The sequence below is a fragment of the Mus musculus genome, chromosome 10 (genome assembly GCF_000001635.26).
Source record: "Mus musculus strain C57BL/6J chromosome 10, GRCm38.p6 C57BL/6J".
NCBI lineage: Eukaryota > Metazoa > Chordata > Mammalia > Rodentia > Muridae > Mus > Mus musculus.
In genome coordinates, this window is record NC_000076.6 from 102,820,907 (window position 1) to 102,829,317 (window position 8,411).

The following is an 8,411-nucleotide window of genomic DNA, read 5'->3' on the forward strand; positions in this document are numbered from 1 at the left end:
AGCACAACTACAAATTAATATTATTTTTCTCTTAAGAAATATAACTAGGAAGCCAGGCGGTGGTGGCGCACGCCTTTCATTCCAGCACTTGGGAGGCAGAGGCAGGCAGATTTCTGAGTTCGAGGCCAACCTGGTCTACAGAGTGAGTTCCAGGACATCCAGGGCTACACAGAGAAACCCTGTCTCAGAAAGAAAGAAAGAAAGAAAGAAAGAAAGAAAGAAAGAAAGAAAGAAAGAAAGAAAGAAAGGAAGGAAGGAAGGAAGGAAGGAAGGAAGGAAGAAAGAAAGAAAGAAAGAAAGAAAGAAAGAAAGAAAGAAAGAAAGAAAGAAAGAAAGAAAGAAAGAAAGAAAGAGGAAAAAAGAAAAAAAAGAATTATAACTAGGAGTATCTGAAAGTATGTTTTTCATAGTTTTCCTAGGATATTCACGCCAATAATATGTTCATTGTTGTATAGGAATGATTAAGGATGATTACAAACATGACTATGGACATTGCAGGCTCCAGGCCCTTCACTTGAGAATACCGGAATGTGAGGGCTTAACACTTATCAATAAATCATGGAAGAGACTAGGTGCATCCTGTGGACAGTACCTAGGTAACCCACTGTCAGAATTATCTCCAGCCAAGGAAAGCCTGACCAGTCTGCGTGCCCCACTAAGTTTACTTCAGGCATAAATGAACATTGAGAAATAGATGGTTATGACAACTTAACAATTTTCTGGAGAACATCAACAAAGATGAAAGCCAAAAGGCTTAGCTTTAAGCTGAATATTTTGCTGTTCCAAAGTAATGACAGAGGCAGACTTTGTGCCAACACAGTACGTTTTACACATTCCTTTGTCCTTTCTCTTCATTTAGTTGGAATTGTGCTTTCTCCCACCCAGCATAATAAAGCAGATTATTAATTTTGGAGCCATAAAGGCCAAGTACATTATGATATTTAAAAATTGTGCTTCAAGCAAACATTGAGAGAGGAGATAACAAGCTTTCCAAGTTCCTGGTCTGCTCTCATTTCATTCTGATTATTGCTTTCTGTTTCTCTCCCTCGTCTCAGCCTTTTCTAGACATTCCCTCATCATCCAGGAGTTGGGAGCTGCAGTCACTCATGGCTATGCAGGGGAATAAAGAAACTTCCTGGAATCCGTGTTAGCATCCAGCTCAGAGAATAACCCCATTAGAACCTCCTGATAATCTGTACCCTATCATTAATAAAGAGAAATCAATATTTCAAATCAGGTCAGTTAAGTTACTAATTTGTTGAATGTCCAATATCCTGTCTGATAAGAAACTAGCAGAGATGCTACAAATCTTGTTGCTCTCTGACTTGGGTTTCCAAAGACAAGAAAATAATCACCTTTTTCTCTTAATCACAATAACACACCCCACTCACATCCATCCTTCCAGTTTGTCAGGGGGTATCTGCTCTCACATAATTTTCATATGTTAATTTACAAAATTCTTCTGTTGTTTTGAGAATATCATGGGTGCTTGGAATTTGTCTTTTCGTGAGAAAGTCATTCTAGGCTGTAGTCCTGGGCATTCATGAAGACTATACACCATTTCATTTCATTCATGAACACTGTACACCATTTTTGGTGACAGGGAGAAGAGTGCTCCTTTTAGACCTCTCAGCATTCTAGCCTCTCTTCCTACTTGTGCTCAGGTTATGACTTCAGGAAGGAGCAATCGATGCCTAAGATGTGAGATTTAACTTTAATGCACACTTTAATAAAACCTGTTATCTGTATGTGGCTCAGTGTAAGCACATTCCTGTTCTTCTATCTCCTCCCCACCCCCTGTTCAGGCACTTGCTTGAGTGTCACCTTCTCAGGAAGAGCTTTTATTACCAAGCCAGCTCTCGTTCCTGGTGCTCCTCTGTGGTTCATCAAATGACATTCAAACTTTCTATGTTAAATAATCTTTGTTGGTTTCTCTGGTCTGTTATTAGGACTTAACTTTAGTAGACCTCAGATGAATACTCATTATAAGATTGAAGAATTGAATGGATAAGTGGATAATTGGATAGACAGACCTTTTCTCCTCTGTGTTAGGCTTAGAATTCCTCTCTCTGAACAAGTGAGGAGAAAATTCTGACCTATAGGCAATTTCTGAATTAGCATAGGCATACTCAAAACTAGCTTCCTAATCACAGAGCCTAATTTGATTCATTATCTCCTTTTATTATATTTCATTTGGGATTTCATATCTTGATCACATGATAAAAACAATAACTACATGTAAATTGCCAAGAACAGTGGTCAACATGGGTGTATCTTCCAGACTGATTTTTGCTTTTAACAACAGGTGTCTTACTGTTCACATATGTGCCGATCATATACTTGTGCTTTTGGTAAATGTCTTAGAGAAGCCTGTCTGGTTTTTAATGATTTATCACTTCAATTTGTTATTTTCAAACTATGTCCTTGAAAAAACAGAGTGTATGTGCTCTGAATATTTATGACAATACTCCTATACACTATTAAGAAAAGTGTGTTCTAAGGAACAAGACTTTTATTCTGACTACATTTTTGAGTGTTTATACATAGATTTCATTTAAGGAAAATGAAAAACAGTTTCTGAAACTTATTAATACTAATGATCTTTGCAGGAATTTTTATTAGATGTCTTATTTATACTTTGACAGTTGTTTTATTTATAAGTCAAAGAAATGCATAATAGAAAATGTTACCTCCAACTTTGTATTAGTTTTCTCTATCAAGGTGTGCCATCTAGTGGTACCATTAGAAATATATCAAGAAGCATTTTCATTAAAATTACTGCTGCAGATTATGAAATTTTTGTGTTATATATTTTAAATACCCATGCATGCATTTATAAATGTTCACAAATTATAAATAGGACAGATTCAATAATTATACAATTAAAAATTTACAAAATTTGAAAATTTACAAAATTTTACTTTTTGTTACTTTTTAGTTGTTATTACCACTTGTATAGGTGTCACATTTAGCAATATGCAAGACAAGAATGTAAAATTAATGGATGTTTTTAACACAAAGAGTCCTTTGATTTTGAACTTAAGTTAAATGAGACAGTAATTGAGAATAGAAATCTTATAGACTAGATCCACAGAGGTGTCCTACATCACATTTTCATACCTTCCTCTTTTTCTAAGACAGAACTCTGAACCACTTACACCACTCTGAGATCCCAAACGGGGGTCACTCTGCCCTACCCAGATGCTCTCGATCCTGGACAGAAACACACATACACACACACTGCCTTTATATTTTAATTTTAATATGCCTTGGCTAGCTCCATTTCTGGGCCACTCCTGAACCTCCACGTGGTTATCACTCTCCCCTCCGATATTCCTGAGTGAATACTTGCTAAATCTATATTTTATCTTTGCTGTCCATGGCTCCTTCTGGGCAGCCCTCGTGGGGGCCGCTTTCCCCTTTGTACCTACCTACATTTCAGCCATCTCTCCCTCCTGCGCATTCCCAGTGTGGTCTGTCCCCTATGATCCGTGGCCTAGCCTGTCTCATGGAGGAATCCCTTTCTCTCTTCCCTGCATTTCTTCCCTGGGAATCCTAAAAGTACCACCTCTGACTCCCTGCTAGTCATTAGCAGCTGGAAACTTTTCACAGTCAGAGCCGACTCGGGGCAGACTTCCTTTAGCCTACATGCTGGACACTGCAGACAGGTTTTCGGGTACCATAATTAGCAGGAGAACACAAGCCGCTACAGAACTCAACCTTATAAAAGAAAATATAGAAGATAATTAAATCAGAGTGACTGGGAGATATAAGCAAAAGAAACAGTTCGGTGTTTACCACTGCAAGGTTAAATGATAAGTTCCACACATTTAAATTTTTATTGAAAATATTTTTTTCATACAACATATTCTGATTATAGCTCTCTCTCCACAAGACTTTCTTCCTTGTAAAAAAAAATACTAAAAGCTTCTAAGGGAGTATAGTATAATATAATTAGATTTAAAGCAAAAACAACCAAATTATCATAGAGCAAAACAAACAAGAAAAAGAGCCCAAGGGTCACAAGAAGTAGATATAGATACAGAGAACCACTTGATTACATACTAAGGAATCTCATAAAAGTACAAACCTAGAAGCCATACTTTATAAGCAAAGAACCTGTATGGCTTAATTAATTAATTAATTAATTAATTTAATTATTTAAAAATGAAAATAAAAGCCCTGACACAACATTATGAGACAAAGAATCTCCCAAGAAGCCATTCAGTTTACTCTCTGTTGGCCATCTACCACTGGGCATGCCTCCTACCTGTAAGAGTGGTTCAAGCTGCCCTTGAAGAAAAACAAATTTTCTTCAAACAAGTAGCTAGCCATTGGAGGTAGCTTCTGAGTTAGGATGGGAGCTTGAGTCCACTTCTTTCCGTGTAAGACATCTTCTGGTACAAGCTGGCACTGGTCCTATGTGCACCCTGCTTCAATTTCTGTATTCATCTATTTATCAAGCCTGCTCTGTGTCAGAAACCTTGTTTCCTCAGAGTCTTCACCACACCTGGCACTTTCGCTCCTTCTGCCCCAACTACTGCAGGGTTCCTGGAGCCCTAAGAGAGGAGAGAGATCTGATGGAGCCATCCCATTAGGGCTGAATATTCCAAGGTCTCTCACTCTCTTCTTGTTGTCTGGTTGTGGGTCTTTGTACTTGTTTCTATCTGCTGCAGGAGAAAGCTTCTCTGAGAATGGCTGAGCAGCGCACTCATTTGTGAATATAGCAGAATGTCATTGGAGTGGTATGGTATGGATTCTTGGTCAAAGAGTGGGCCTTAAAATCAAATCAGACATTGCTTTGGCTACTCCCACCAGTCTATGTCACCACTGCGTGGTCATACTATGCAAGGAGAACACCATGGTAAACTGAACAGTATGCATTTTTTTCTTTGGTAGAATACAAAGTAACTTGCAGTGCTATGAACATTAGCCAGTAGGGGTGAAAGCTTTCTGTAGACACTAACTCAACTTCTCCATGCTCAATGAGTTGTTAGGCACTGCCTTCAGTAATAGAACACTGATTTCAGTTTATGCAGAGCCTTGACAACATCATAGGTTGTTTGCAGGTTACAAAGGGACCACTTTAAAGGACCACTCAATTATATAAAACCAAATCCCAGTACCAGAAGTTTGTTTTGGTGAGAAGAGATGTCCAGTTGGGGCTCTGTCTCCCCTTTATTTGTGAATTAATTTAGATCACGTTTGTATATGTGTATACACTGCATTAAGTTTCCATACTGCAACCCAAATGGCCCTTACTTTTAGCTGTCCCTCCATTGTTCCCATGTTCCTCTTCATTGCCACTTTGATCCTCTTACTTCACACCATTAGTTATCTGCCTTTTCTATTTTGCTTTCCTAAAGACATCTATTTGTCCCCAGTAGTCCTTTTATACCTAAGCACTGTGGGACAATGGACTGCAGGTAACAGTAACTTAAAACCTAATATCTGAATATAAGCAAACACATACCATACTTAACATTTTATATCTGCGTTATCTAACTCAGAATGACTTTTTTCTAGTTCCTTCTATTTACACGAGAATTTTATGATGAAATTTTTAAATAGCTGAGTAATATTCTTTTATGTAAATTATTATATTTTCTATACTCATTCATCGGTTAAGGGACTTCTAAGTTGTTTACAATTGCTTGCTATTATAAAATGAGCAGCCCTGAACATGGTTGAACAACTTTCTCAATGGTAGGATGAAGCATCCACTAGGTATATGCCAGGGTAGGATAGCTGGATCATGAACTACATTGATTTCTGCCTTCCTAAAGAAGTGCCGCAACTATTTCCAAAGTAGATATACAAGATTGCACCCTCATTAGCAATGGAGGAATGTTCCTTCCCAGCATAAGCTGTCACTTGGATCTTATTAATTTAGACATGGGTTTTAACCAACACCATCTGTTGAAGATGATGCCTTTTTTTCTCTTCCCAGTGTGTAGTTTTTGCTTCCCTATAAATATCAGGTGTCTATAGGTGTGAGGATTCATGTGTGGGTCTTCAAATAAATTTCATTGATCAACAATGTGTTATTTTTCTGCCAGTATTATGCTGTTTTTATTACTATAGCTATATATTACAATTTGAGGTCAGGGCTGGTGATACCGCCAACATTTCTTTTATTATTCAGGATTGTTTAGCTACTCAGTGATCTTTACAGTTCATATGAAGATGAAAAATGTCATTAAAGTCCCTTAACAATTGTGTTGTGAATGGGAAAGAGGAACAGAGGGTCAGTAAATCAAATAAAAATATGTAGCAGTAGGGGATGGGGAACTGGAGATAGCCCCTGGAGGCTCCCAGACTCCAGGGAAACGAGAGACTCCCAGGATCCAATGGGGATGACATTAGCCAAAATGCACAGAGAAGAGGAGTTAGAACCTGTAGAGACCACCTCCAGTAGATACGTATGCCCCCGGTAGAGGGATGAAACTGCCCACCCATTTTAAAGTTTTTAACCCAGAAATGTTTCTGTCCAACAGAAGAACAGGGACAAAAAAAAAAAATGGAGCAGAGACTGAAGGAAGAGCCAACTGGGGAGTGCCCCACCTGGGAATCCATCCTGTCTGCAGACACCAAACCCAACACTGTTGTGGTTGCCAAGAGGTGCTTGCTGACAGGAACCTAGTGTGGCTGTTCCTTGGTAGGTTTGAACAGCAACTGACTAATGCAGATGTGAATGCTTGGAGCCAACCTTCAAACTGAGCACAGGGCTCCCAGTAGAGGAGCTGGCAGAAGGACCGGAGGAGCAGAGGGAGATTGCAGCCCCATAGGAAGAAGAACATTGGCTGGCTGGACCACCTAGTGCTCCCAGAGACTAGACCAACAACGGGGAAGTGTAAAGCGAGTGATCTATGGCTCCAGATATATATGTAGCAGAGGATTGCCTTATGTGACATCAATGGGAGGGAAGACCATTGGTTCTGTGGAGGTTTGATGCCCCGGAGTAGGGGGATTCTGGAGTGGTTGGGGGAGATGGTGGATCGAAGGAGGAGCATCCTCATTGAAGCAAAGGGGAGGAAGGAGAGGGTGGATATGGGATGGGGGGTTGTGGACAGGCTACTGGGAAGTGGGATATCATTTGAGACGTAAACAAATGGAATGATTGTGACCATTGATGTTGATAGTTATCAATGAGTGTGGTTTCCTGATTTGTGATCTATTGTTCCTGTGTTTTTTCTCCCAGCTCTTTTGCTTTGCTGGTCTGGCATTATTGATTCCTTGTGTTTTCTTGGGTGTGGATCAACTTTTAAGGTTGAAGTTTTATGCTTCTAGCCTGTTCTGTAGGACTAGATTTGGTTTTATTGTTGAATGCCCTTCATTCTCCATCTATGGTAGCTGACCATTCTTATGGGTATAGTAGTCAGGGATAGTATTTATGGTCTTTTAGAACCTGTCTTTTAGAGTCTCTACTTCGATATCAGGTGTTATTCCAGTAGCCTCACTGTATAGGTTACTTGGTCTTTATCTCTTGTACCTTTTAATATTATTTGTTTGCTCTGTACATTTTGGTGTTTTGATTATTATATGCTGAGAGGAATTTTCTTATCTAGTCTACTTGCTGTTCTGTATACTTCCTATACCTTAATAGAGATCTTTCTCTTTATGTTAGGGAAAATTTCCCTTGTGATGCTATTGGAAATATTTTCTTTGCCTTTGACCTGGGTTTCTTCTCCTTTCTCTATCCCTTTTATTTGTACGTTTCATCTTTTATAGTTTCTGTGATTTCCTGAATATTTTGTCGTAACAAACTCACCTCCACTGCACTCACTGCACTCAGCTGAACTGCTCAGGACTAAACTGAACTGAATTCAACTGACTCCATTGCATTGTCTGAACTCAACTGAACTCCTCTGCCTAAGCCATCCTCCTCTTTTAGGAATGAAAGGTGTGTGGTAAGGTTGTGTCTGATTCCAATGGAGGGATTAAAGGTGTGTCTGTTTTCTATCCAGACCACATAGACCTAGAAGGCTGAATGGGATCCCATGTTGCTGGATTAAAATTCCTCTACACTAATCTATGAACAACAGCAATGAAACAATATTTTCAATGATTTGAACCAATGTGAATAAGAAGATGCATGGTAGACAAAGCATCTGTAACAAATTGAAGATTAGGTTAGTAGTTGCTGCTGAGCAACTAACCCAAAACTTACTAGGTATATTATTGCATATTATGTTTGTTTGTGAGTGGAAGCTTGAACACAAATTGTTGGAGGTAGAAGAACAACTTTTAGTATTATGAGTGGACACTTAGACACAGAATGTTAACTATGAGGAAGCAATTCTTGAGTTCTGGGTGTTAATGATGGAAACTCAGAAGAGTCAGCTACTCAAGAAGGGATGTTATGAGGAAGGTGAGAGGAGCTAACTCACTGCCTGTGTGGAAGAACGTGA